General features: G+C 32.3%; 1 long non-coding RNA gene across 1 annotated transcript; it reads left to right on the top strand.

The window, feature by feature from the left end:
- The first annotated feature begins 5,910 nt into the window (after positions 1–5,910).
- Positions 5,911–11,923, top strand: LOC136848146 (uncharacterized). Its single transcript, XR_010855943.1, has 2 exons — positions 5,911–6,587; positions 8,886–11,923. It is a non-coding gene; the product is annotated as an uncharacterized lncRNA (long non-coding RNA).
- The last annotated feature ends 638 nt before the right edge of the window (positions 11,924–12,561 follow it).

Raw genomic sequence — 12,561 nt, 5'->3', positions numbered from 1 at the left:
AAAACAATAAATACCGATTGCCTAACATTTCTCCAAGAAGGGAAAGATTTTATTTGATTCATGATTACATTATTGTACAAATTGACCAAATTTTACATACGCGATATCTGGCAACCATTTCATCATGCAAAAAGCAATAAACACAAGTCATTTGCCCCGCCCGTTCATGTTGAAGGCGTTATATGATATAATGAATAAATAAACATATTCCCTTTTTGCATACGGTTTTAAAATGGTCCTACACACGATTCTACATCGTTTATTACATGATCACCAACTTCATGTAGGAAGAACAAGCTTACACAACATGTTAGTTCATACCTTTTGCTGATGTAATCATACACAGAAAGGAACAGTATTCCTATCATTTAGGAAAATAAAATAATTGTTTATGGCTATATATTAGAGTGATATGTATTAATTTCTATCTTTCGTCAATGCGTATTTATTCAAAACAATAAGTACTGATTGCCTAACATTCCTCCAAGAAGGGAAAGATTTTGTTTGATTCACGATTACGTTTCGTAAGAACTGACCAAGCTTATCGATGCTATGAGTGTAACTTTATACACATTTCTACATTAAGGAATTTTATGTCATTGTAAAGATAATGAGTTGTAATTTATTACGTTATGCTAAAAAGTCCCTAAAACCAATATAAAAAACACCTATCACGAGTTGAAGTCAGCTGTATAGGAAAGTGTTTTACCACTTTTTTTCTTAATATGATGAGGGGGTGGAGAGGTAACTCTTGCAGCAATTCACTTAATAATTGGAAAGAAGTAAAAGGGCGTAACAGAGTCCTAAACTAAATATTTCTTATTAAAAAAAGACGTCTATTCTCATACAATATTAATGAATGAGTTTAGATTAGAACTGAGGGGTTGGTTCAGTTTTTATGAATTGAACAGTGAAGTTTACTTTCATTATAGTAACACATATCATAAAGAGCCATCATTGGCCTAGGCCTATACCAAATTGTCTGTATCACATTGGTTTAGATTTTTATTATATGATTTGGACTTTTAACTGTCTACAATTAACGTTGAAGGGGTTAACAGTGAATTGAAAAATGCCTGCACATAATTTAATCATATTCTGATCAGAGTGTCTGAGATGCTTCCCAGATGAAATACAACGGCAAACTGTCATGAAATTGGCGCTAACCTGTCCACACGTGCAATTACCTATCAGTTGGTCGAAAGATTTAGGTAATACCATCAGTTCATCCATTCTGGTGAGTGGACTGTCTCCACAGCAGTTTCGATGAACTGACCGAAAAAATGACAGGTAAACTTCATCGTGAACACACGGCCTTAGGTTGTTGAATTCTATAATAGTGAATGGGTGTGTTGGGAGAGTGAGAGGAGGAGAAGAGAGAGGAGAGGGGGTGTTTAGGATGGAGAAAGCGGGAGAGAGAGAGGAGAGAGAGAGAGATAGTTTATTGAATGTCATTCAGTTTTTCCAGGCAGTGCTGTGTTGGTCAGTTAGTATATATATGTATGTATGTATGTATATATATATATATATATATATATATATATATATATATATATATATATATATATATATATTACTAAAGAACCTCATTCAAACTGGATGGTATCTAATGGAGTATTTATTCAGAAAAAGTTACAAGCTTTCTTGGACAAACAGTCCACATTATTAAGTATCCGTACAGACTCCATTAGATACCATACAGTTTGAATGAGGCCCTTTTAGTAACTGTACTAATGCACAGAACAATTGTGTATACCATCCAGTTTAATATATATTTAGATATATATATATATATATAATATATAGAATATATATATATATATATATATATATATATATATATATACATATACATATACATATACATATACATATATTAATATATATTAACATACATATATATATGTATATATATACATAATAGCCATACATGTTCACTGTGCATATATACTTATATTACTCTTATTAGGGTTCAATAAGACGGAATGGTTTGGATTCCAGATTATTTAATATACACAATATTACACGGTTTCAAAGACGTACAGTTCCCGTTTTCAGGTACCGGTACTTGAAGGAGATTGTACGTCTCTGAAACCTTGTAGTACTGTGTAAGTTAAATCTGGAATCTAAACCATCCCGTCTTGTTGAACCTTACTACGAGTAATAGTATATATATATATATATATATATATATATATATATATATATATATATATATATATATATACAGAATATGTGTGTGTACCTGTGTCTGTATATATTTCTGTGTATTCAAATGTTAAATGTGTGTGTGTGTGTGTGTGAGAATGTGTGTGTATCTCTTTGTATATATTTCTGTGTATTCAAATGTTAAATGGGAGTCTATACAACAAATTTTCGCCTTATTACAGACACGTAAACTGATAGACATAAATTAGATAGTCAGACATTATATATATATATATATATATATATATATATATATATATATATATATATATATATATATATATATATATATATATATATATATATATATATATATATATATATATATATATATATATATATAAAGACAGGTAGACAGACATTCACAGAGAGGTTAATAAAAATTCTGTGAGCCGCAAGCAGTCGTTAGTATTCAGAGCCACGACAAATGCATTCCTAGCAGATTTAACATTGCAAGCAGCCTTCCGCATTTCGAATGTTATGACGCATGCACTGATGAACCTTCTTCCGGGTGCTTAGAAGCAACCCAGCGTTTATGGAATGACTCTCTCTCTCTCTCTCTCTCTCTCTCTCTCTCTCTCTCTCTCTCTCTTGGTTTTTTTGATGAGATACAACTCTCGTTTCTTTGTTTGAAAACAACAGCCCTATCTCTCTGTATCTTTAGCATTTCTAAGTTTACTTAATGGGCACAAAAAGTATTGATTTGTGGATATATTCTTCATGAAAGAATTATTAAAATAACTGAATTCCAAGAGAACAGGAAGTGATTTTCAGAATGCAGTAGCCACCTATTATGAATTTATTATAATCATATCGGTTTTCATTGGTTTGGATGCATTTATCCAGTCTTGTCCATGAAAGATTTTTTGTTGTTTTGTCGTGGTGTATGTGTATCTACATTTATTATGATTGTCTAAAATAAAGAATAAGCTAAATAATGCATAGTGTTTAAAGAATCAAAAATCTTTTTTTTTTTTTTTTTTTTTACGAGGACTGCATTTCTTAAATTCACATCCTCCTTACAGCGACCCGAAATTTCTTGCCTATATATAAATAAGCAATCATTAACTTGTTAACCAAGCACCCTCAAAAAGATATATTTGTGGGATAAGCATAGTATGTAGCAAAATGTCAACAAAGGGACGAATACTTACATGAAAAAATAAAAAAATAAAAAAACTGACTCTGGCCCATGAAACCCCAATGCAGAATTACCCCTTCTCTCAAACTCATGAGGATTTGTATTAATAACGCCGAAATAAGATTATTCTACTGTTTTATACTATTCTATACTTCAAGGAAGAATGTTTTAGAATTTTAGTTTTCCGTACTGGAAGGGGAAGGAAGACTGTTCTATAGTTTTAGTCCTTTATGCTGTAAGGCAAGCTGTCCGACAGTCTGTCTCACAAGCGGCAAGAGAGGAAGTTCTACAGTGTTGAAGTCTTTTATGCTGTAAGGCAGTCTGTCCGACAGTCTGTCTCACAAGCGGCAAGAGAGGAAGTTCTACAGTGTTGAAGTCTTTTATGCTGTAAGGCAGACTGTCCGACAGTCTGTCTCACAAGCGGCAAGAGAGGAAGTTCTACAGTGTTGAAGTCTTTTTTTATGCTGTAAGGCAGACTGTCCAAGACAGTCTGTCTCAGACTGTCCGACAGTCTGTCTCACAAGCGGCAAGAGAGGAAGTTCTACAGTGTTGAAGTCTTTTATGCTGTAAGGCAGACTGTCCGACAGTCTGTCTCACAAGCGGCAAGAGAGGAAGTTCTACAGTGTTGAAGTCTTTTATGCTGTAAGGCAGACTGTCCGACAGTCTGTCTCACAAGCTCTACAGTGTCGAAGTCTCCGCACTGGAATGAAGATTGTTCCACAATTTTAAAGTCTTCTGCACTGGAAGGGAGACTGCTCTATAGTTATATAGACTGTTCCAAAGTTTTATGTTCTTTCACACCGCAAGGGAGGGCGTTCTGCAGTTTTACAATCTTTTATACGTCAAAGAAATCTGTTGCGAAGTTTAGCCTTATAAACTGGTAGAGAGACTGTTTCACTATTTTACTGTGTCCTACATTCTAATGAAAATTGCTTCACAGTTTCCACCAAACTTTTCAAATCGTGCATAAGGAAAGGGAGACTATTCTACAGTTTTATGGTCCTCTGTGTTTCACAGGAGATTGTTCCACAGTTATGCACTTTTCTTTACTGGAAGTAAAGCTACTTTTTGCGACTGCACAGCCTTCTTTACTGCAAGAAAGACTGTTTTACAGTTTAACAGTCTTTCATCTGCAGAAGACTGCTTTACAGTCTCCTGTGTGGAAAAGACTGTTCGATAGTTTTACAACCCCTCCATTTTACATGGAAGACATCTCCACAGCATGACAGTTTTCCATACTGAGGGAAGACTGTTCCACAGTTTTACAGCTTTCCATACTACAAGGACGACTGTTTAGCAGTATCACAGCCACCCATACTGCAAGAGAGACAATTAGACTATTTTACAGCATTGTGTAATACAAGGAAGATTTTCCCTTAGTTTTACAGTCTTCCGCGCATAGTTTTACAGCTTTCCATACTGCAATGAAGACTGTTCCATTGCATCTCAGTCTTTTTACTGTAAAGAAGATTGCTCCACTGTATTGCTATCTGCCCAACTGCATGGTAGACTGTTCCACAGTCTTACAATCTCTCCTGTAATATTAATGATTCAAAAGGTTCAAGTTTCATGAAAAAAAAAAAAACTTTATTACTACTTAAAATTTTCATACTCCGTTGATTGCGATACTGTGTATATATAGAAATTTGGCTGATAAATATTCATGGATGTCCACTTTCATATGTATAAGTATAAGCGTTTGTGCAGAATTGTGAATATTTATGAAATACATATATTCTGAATATTCTAATATACGTACTTTCACATCCTTTATCAGCAACGATTGTAAGAAATCTTTAATGACTGTTTGACAATCAACGTATTGTCATTAACAGTTGCCGGAATATTCCATATGAGACGTTCAAGGTGTTATGTACATTTCTGCTGACTCGCAATTTATTGTTATTCCAACTGATCAGTCAGTGTTTTAACATGTTTCATACTTGAACAATTACAATTCCTGAACAGTTAATTCATTTTAAAGTTATTTTTTGCTACTTCATTAACGAATATAATTCATCATTTACAACTAAATACTTTGGCCAATGATGCAAGTCTTAAATTTCACCTGATATGGAGTGAAGGAGATTGTAACAGTGAAAGTATCTTAAAGATTTTCTAACATATTAGTTATTCATCATTATCATAATCATCAATTTTCAGATATAAATTGCTTTCCACCTCAATCGTGTATCTATATCTATCTATCTATCTATCTATCTATCTATCTATCTATCTATCTATCTATCTATCTAGATATACAGACAGATAGATAGATAAGATATATAGATAATATATTATATATATATATATATATATATATATATATATATATATATATATATATATATGGATATATATATACATATATATATATGGATATATATGTATATATATACTACTTCTTTTCAGGATTACGCAAAGATTTAATATCCTTCTCTCCATTACTTTTTAAGGGATCTTGTATCAAATTCATTCACATTAGTACTATGCTTTAACCAGTATTAGATGTGCTTATGCTCGTATGTATTTGGCCCTACACTGTATATGGCTTATAAACATTTGCTAGTACAAGAAAATACAAAAACAAACTCCATCGATAAAACTGCGCATTGTAAGCTGGTAGCAAACTGGACATGCAACAATGCAAATAATAATAATACTATTACGCATTCAGCGCATGCGCTGCACTTTCTATGCGTCCCTAAGCAGAGACACAACGTAGGTACAAAAAAATAGAAAACCTTCGACTGAATAGTAATAACATCCATATTCAGGAAGCACCCGACGGCAAAGGACGACGCTAAAGAAGGAGAGAATAAAGAGAAGAATGAAACTTTCGCTACATGACCTTAATTATCCTTGCAGAAATGACAGTCACGTGTTCTTGCCAGGGTCGAGGGTCATACTTTATAATTTGCAGGTTTGTAGATGGATTGAGGGCTTCTTTTGTTTTTGTTTTATTGTTTTTCTCGATTTCTCGCTTTCGTTTTCTATTAAGTTTTCACTTTCAAGTTTATTTTAAATAGTTCCATAACTTGTGAATTTGAACAACTTCAGTTAACTAATTTTTTTTATATGAATAATCGACGAATTGTAAAACCAAACGTACCTTCATGAATACTATGTTCTACGTATTCATGACCTTGTTAAGCCCCGCCCACCAGCTGGAGGAGGTCGTATTTAATGCACGGTTCAGCGTATCTCGTTCTCACTTTTCTCTCGTTTCCCCGGGCAGGTAAGACGCTACGAACTTTTTTGACCATTGTCTGTTTTTTTTTTATCTCTTATTTTTGTTCCTTTTTGAGTTTACTTTTCCTTTGTTGATCGTCCTCCTTTCCCTTTGTTTACTGTTTTTATTCAACTTCATCAATCGCTTAATTCCTCCGTACCCTGTCTTCCTATGTCGAAAGTATACTCTTTAGATCAGCTGCTATAAGTATCAGGCTTAAGAGCAGAATCTCTCTCTCTCTCTCTCTCTCTCTCTCTCTCTCTCTCTCTCTCTCTCTCTCTCTCTCTCTCTCTCTCTCTATTTCTTCTTTTGATGACAGTAAATCTTCACGAACAAGAAAAAAGCTCTAAATTGAGGCAAGCTGTTTTTTAAAGTCTAGAGCAGAAAGCAAAGAGAATTCAATCTATATTTGCGTATCTGTACACTGGACTGGGACAAGTAAATACAACCCCTATAAAATGTGAACAAGCCAAGTGTCGAAAGTGTTTATATTATAGTTTCATTATCTTTCTCCGGATTTTGTTTACGAACGAAATGTGAGTGACTGTTTAACGCAGACACAACTGTAGCAACACAAACACACAAACACATTGTAAAATGAGTAATTGTTTAACACATACACAGCTGTAACAACAAACACATTAAATACCCAGGGACCCTAATATCTGAAGCTAATTGACTTATATACTATTAACAACTGACCGTTTTTCAAGTATCAGTAGTCTTATCTTTCTTCGGATTTTGCTTATGGATGAAATGTGAGTAATGTATCTAAATATTATTTCACTGATGCGTATTCTCTTTATTGATCTTGAAAACTTCTTTTTCTGTCCTACAAATCATTGAGGGTGATGTAAATTAAGTTAATATTATCGCCGTTGCACTAATGGTTATGCCATAGCATTTAGTGTTAATAATGTTCAGCAATGATTTTGACTGCTAAAATTTTAGACTATGTTAAAAATTAATGGCTCATAACCTTTAAGATGCAAAGAAGGTAATGAAAAAAAGTTTGTCACAGAGTGAGTGAATTAGTGAGCAAGAAAAAGTGCGAGATGAATTTTCACGTCAAGAAAGCTGTGATTCTGGCAAAACACTTATTTATGCCTAAAATGGAAAAAATTAACTTCGACAAAAACGATTTCGCTCAATAAAATTTAGGAACGATAAAACAGTTGATCACCTGAATTCAAAAATGATATTAACATGAATTACTTGAAACACCGAGATATTCGTGATATCTCGTATTGTGTTGCTCCAGTACCTGATTTTATTCGATTTGATAACGAAAGGATAGTCCGAATAACTGCTTGCGTTGGCCTGGAATTAAAACTGTCGAATAACCGGTTAACTGTTAATTTGCATTAAAAAAAAAATTCTTCGAAAATCTACAGAGTGAAATATTCGAGTGCATCAAAAATACCACGCCATTAAATAATTCCAGAGTGGAATAATAATTGGCACATTTACGTTTCCTCTTGTTTTGGCTTTTGAAATATTCAAGAAACATTCGCCAAATATTTTTCATTTTTATTGATATTGTATTCTGCACGATTTGCCTTATTAATCAATTATATTTTAATAATAATAATAATAATAATAATAATAATAATAATAATAATAATAATAATAATAATAATAATAATAATAATAATAATAATAATAATAATAAGTATTTACTTCCCTGAAGTGCTTTCTATGAAGACCTCTGAAGGGTTCAACATAATGATATCCTCACTTCATACTGTATAGTGTTTTTGGAGAAAGTGTTTTTTGTTAATATACATATTTAGTTCTTGCACAAGCCCAAGAGAAGAGTTACGTAGAGTTTTGTATAGTGTGTGAGAGAGAGAGAGAGAGAGAGAGAGAGAGAGAGAGAGAGAGAGAGAGAGAGAGAGAGAGAGAGAGAGAGAGATAATCGCTGAATGATATTTATAGTATGATGGGCTACAAACTCAAACTTTAATATATATATATATATATATATATATATATATATATATATATATATATATATATATATATATATATATATATATATATATATATATATATAATTTATATATATCTATATAAATATATATGTACAGTATATACAGTATATATACATATACTGTATATATATATATATTATCTATATATATATATATATATATATATTATATATATATATATATGTGTGTGTGTGTATGTAAAGTACATAGTTACGTATTTATTTATTTATATAAAAAGTTCAATATATACCTGGGTATAAATATGGACTAATGTCCTTTTATCGTTACAAAATATTTTCTCTTTCTACAGGAGGTGACTCTGCGATGGACCATCCGCAGAATGCCATCCATTGCGGCACATGATATAAGTACGGAGAATGGAGCGGGCAAAGTTATCCAATGTCTGGCACAAAACAAGAATCCGTGACCTTGTGCCAAGTCGGTTGGGTGCCCCAGGACCAGTGGCAAGACTGCCCCGCTTTTGTGATATGACGTACATTTAAAATCACCTAGTGTTAGAATCTACAGCTCTACGGCCTTCAGTTCTTCGGCGCAAATGCATGGATTCGTATTGGCAAGTAGGTGACAAGATGACCTACGTTCAAGATGTCTTCAAGTGCCCAGCTGGAACTGAGTGCCTGATTGGCACTGCCTATCAAGCACACGGTTGGAAATACATATGACGATTGTTGAGTACGATATTGGCGCTAGGTTGAGTGTGGTCAGTGTTGCATTATTAACTCCCGGCGAAAAAATTCGTAAATATCATCATACATTAGAAGGAGTTGTTAATTAAAAAGCTGAATAATTTAAATTTATCAACAGAAAAATAAAAGTTTTCTCTGTATCATCTATGATGGAATTGCTTATGAAATTCTTATTTCTTTAAAAAATTCGTGTAAAGGAAAACTTCACGAACATTGCCTTTTATCAAGTTTTATAATGATAGTTTAGATACTTTACTGATTCCCCTTTTTTTTATTTTCCTCTCACTCAAAAAACTAATTTCATTTTTAATATTTTTCCAACTTTATGTATAAGAAATTTCATCATAACATGAAATATATCGTGACCTCCTGCCCAGTTATTTTCTTGAAGGCTTTTCCCGGAAAAAGTTAAGTTATAAAGTATTATTTATATATTTTTCAATACAATTCACTGAAGAAGTGATTATGTCAAATAAGTTATTTTTTTACATATTTTATTTGTTATTATTTTTCATATCTTTTATGTATTTCCTTTGAAATTTAGACTACAACCGTTTTCTTGTTTTATCTTATCAGGAACATCTATCACTTCTAGATACTTTATATTTTTTTATTTACATATTCAACAACTGTGGTCTCTTACTGGTGAACACTTGCTCTTAGTTTAATCATCTTTTTCCTTCAGTTAAAAAAAATCTTCGGACGAGTCGATAACTTTCACTCTTAAGGCTGAAAATATTTAATTGCCTATAAATATAATCGCTTAGTTCCAGTATTATACTTATATATACTTACTTATAGTAGAATCAAAGTAATTTTGGAAATGCTCTCATTCAAACTGTTTTTGGTAGTTTTTTTTTCTATTTTCATTTTATTTTTATTTCTCATTTTTTTATCAGAAAATATTCTGGGTCCTTTACCGTAATTAAGTTTTTTTTTTTTTTTTTTCTTTTTCACTACATATTTGTTCCTTCAGAGATAAATGTTTTGTTTCCTTTTCCTTGAATCCTACAGCATTCAAATTTTTTTTTCAACTTTTTCCTTCGCCAATAAATATATATTTTTTTTTTTTCTTTTTGACTTGTAAAACTGAAACCATCTCGCATTTCATTCTTATTCAAAGAAACAATTCTAGGGGCACACGATTGCCAGCAATACCTTTTGTAAATATTTCCAAACCGCACATCTACTGTAGGTAGCTGTTTGTGATTTGCTTTTCTTCTCTTTCTCATTATCGACATTTTTGTCACTTTACCTTCAAAATCGTTTTACAGAACTTGAGCAAGACTGATTATTTGAGACTCGGAAGCATTAGCTATTCTTTATTTTATTTATTTTTTGAAGATTTTTCTTTATTTTATGACCAAAAAAATATCTGACATAATACATTTCATATGTTTTGTTCAGAAGTTTAATATCTTAATTATTAATCACTAAAAATTAATTACTCTTTCCAGGGAAAAGCCTTAACTATGCATTTCTTCTTACTACTTCACAGATATGCTATTCCTTTACTTCTCCCTTTTTTTCATATTCATTATTTCACAATTGCTTCTGTGACGAATTGCGATGAACAGCTCCTCAGTCTATTCATAGACATTGCATTTTCTCGTCATCTTTCTTTTATCACCTTTTTTCCGCCCATTCCTTCGCTCGAAGTTGAATAAACTTTTTTTTTTTGTACTCCTTACTAGTCACCTACTTCACTCCATTCAACGTTGAACAGACTACTTCTTTTTATTATCACTCCTCGTTATTCTTCACTCTCTTCACTCCATTTATACCTTTCTCGGAATCTACTCCGAGCCTCTAGATAAAACACAAAATACGGACATTTGTTGGAAACTCAGAGTTTATTGTATTTAATGACTAGAACAGAAAGATACATTCACGTCAAATGTGCATGGGAAGCCAAGACACAGCGTGTAACGATATATGTACAACATTGCAGAAACATGAGTACAGATGAATATTTACAGATACACACTAACATGTACACTCACACATGCAAATACAGACATATATACTTACATACACCGCTGCACCACAGGGAACAGCTGTAAGCATATATACACTGTACATCACGCGTTTGTGTGATTATAATCATACCTAGCCTACAAGCATTCATACATGCACGCTGGCACAAACACACACACATATATACTTACATACATAATACATACTACATATATATATATACATACATACTACATATATGTTTATATATACATTTATACATACATATGCGTGTGTGTATGTGTTTACCAATAATAATCATCTGTCTTACAAGACAGTGTTGTCGAAGAAATGACTTGTATTGTTATACATAAGAAATCTGTTTTCATAATAATTCACTCGAGATTTTCATACAATGTCATGCCTGGCATGAATACATTATACTAAGTGAATGATGATGTTGAAATACCGCTTCAGCAAATACAATGACATTGTTAGGAGGTTAATGTAGATTATGTTAAATGTAAAAATGTCCGCCTATAACAGATCCGATGGAAAACATTTCGAAAAAAAAAACTGTGTTTAGGTTGAGGATGAGAATCATGAAATAAAGAGATAATTCGATAAAAATCCGAAAATGTGCTCAGCATAACATGTATAAATAAAATAAAATTTGCCGAGCCAATTGGTATTTTCTTGTTTATTCCTTCAGTTGCCCGTGAATAAACTGGTATGGCTGCGAACGTTTTTATATACACCTGAACAAATAAATACACGCAGACGTAAATGGGTATACATATACATATACATGTACATATATACAACGTACACACATAAATATATATAAATATATATGTATGTATGTATGTAGAGAATGTATGTATGTATGTTTGTATGTATGTATGTATGAATACGTTCATGAGTGTTAGCATGTATAAGGGTGTTGATATACATTTAAAAACTATATCTCGTCCCATTGTGGACATTGTTCCTTATGTTACTTTCAAACTTGGAACTTCGAAGAGTAGACAAAAAACAATCACAGCATATGAAACAACAGCAAACAGAAATCGTATTTAAATAAATATAAATATCTTTCTAAAGGAAAAAAATTAAAAGTCGCTTGTATTAATATAAAAGGCTTTTTTTACACTATCTGCCTAACAGCAACATAACACTGAACTGCTGACGCGCTGCACTGAGAACTCTTATCGTCACATAAGGTCTTACTTTGGTAAGTGACATTTATCTTTGTTCCCCCTTTCGTGAGAGTTATTTTTATCTTTTTAGTTTCCTGTAAAAGAAAAGTATTGGGACGGCTTT

The sequence above is a fragment of the Macrobrachium rosenbergii genome, chromosome 18 (genome assembly GCF_040412425.1).
Source record: "Macrobrachium rosenbergii isolate ZJJX-2024 chromosome 18, ASM4041242v1, whole genome shotgun sequence".
NCBI lineage: Eukaryota > Metazoa > Arthropoda > Malacostraca > Decapoda > Palaemonidae > Macrobrachium > Macrobrachium rosenbergii.
Note: the sequence above shows the minus strand (reverse complement) of the source record. Positions and strands in the feature narration are given on the sequence as shown.